The sequence below is a fragment of the Austrofundulus limnaeus genome, unplaced genomic scaffold (assembly GCF_001266775.1).
Source record: "Austrofundulus limnaeus strain Quisiro unplaced genomic scaffold, Austrofundulus_limnaeus-1.0 Scaffold33, whole genome shotgun sequence".
NCBI lineage: Eukaryota > Metazoa > Chordata > Actinopteri > Cyprinodontiformes > Rivulidae > Austrofundulus > Austrofundulus limnaeus.
The window spans coordinates 7,758-8,761 of NW_013952435.1; positions in this window are offsets into that span (position 1 = coordinate 7,758).

Here is a 1,004-nt window from a genome sequence, read left to right on the forward strand (position 1 = left end):
GCACAGCACCAGCTAAAACATTACAAAACTATATAAAGGTTGAAAATCAAAGACTGGCTGCAAAGAGAAAGTGGCCAAAGACTAGCTAAAAGCTAAAAGTGGCAGAAGATTAGCTAAAATGGAATTAGGACAGCTAAAAATAATTCTAAAAAGTAGCTAAAGGTAGAAAAAAAGAAATGCAAAAAGGCTGAATTGAAGCTAAAGATAGCAAAAGAATAGCTGAAAGTGGCAAAAGTCTCATTTTAAATAGCAAAACAGTAGCTAAAAGTAGCTTAAGAAGTGCAAAAGGTTTGGTTTGAAGCTAAAGTTAGCAACAGGCTAGCAAAAAGCAGCATGTGAAATATAAAAACAGCTTCAAACTCAAATGCAAACTAAAAACAACAAAACAGTAGCTGAATTTCAAAAGGCCAGCTAGAAAGAAAACAGTAGCTTAAAGTGATATGCTAGCCAAAAGCTAAAAGGAGCAGGAAGATGATAAAATACTCAAAATAATTAAAGGCTATCTAGAAGTAAGTTTAAAGCTAAAGTAGCTAAAGGCTAAAGCAGCACAAGAAGAAAAGTAAGAGGAAGGAAGTGAAGATCTCGGTGTTTTTCCCCTGAATGAGCTGAAAGTTTGAATAAAATAAAGGATAAAACGACACAAAGTCTGCAGGAGAAACAGCAGCGGCTTTTACAGAGTAAAACATTTAAAATGATTAAAATAATCTGGATTGTTTTGATTTCATCTGTCAGGAAAACGAAGAACAGCTGAAGTCCGGCCCAAGCTCCTGTTAGAGCATCAGCTTCGGCTGATGTCCTGAAGCCTTCGGCTCTGAGTGTGAGTCACTGAATGAAACAACTCGAGGTAACGAGGCCGATCAGATCAGGATCAGAAAACGACTCAAATCAGAGAAATTTACCGAGCCTGAAAACTGCCGAGTCATCGTTTTTATTTGTGTTTTGGTCTTTGAAGGGTTTGTTTTTTTTATTTATTGATTTTTTAAGGGTTTATAAACCTGTAATTG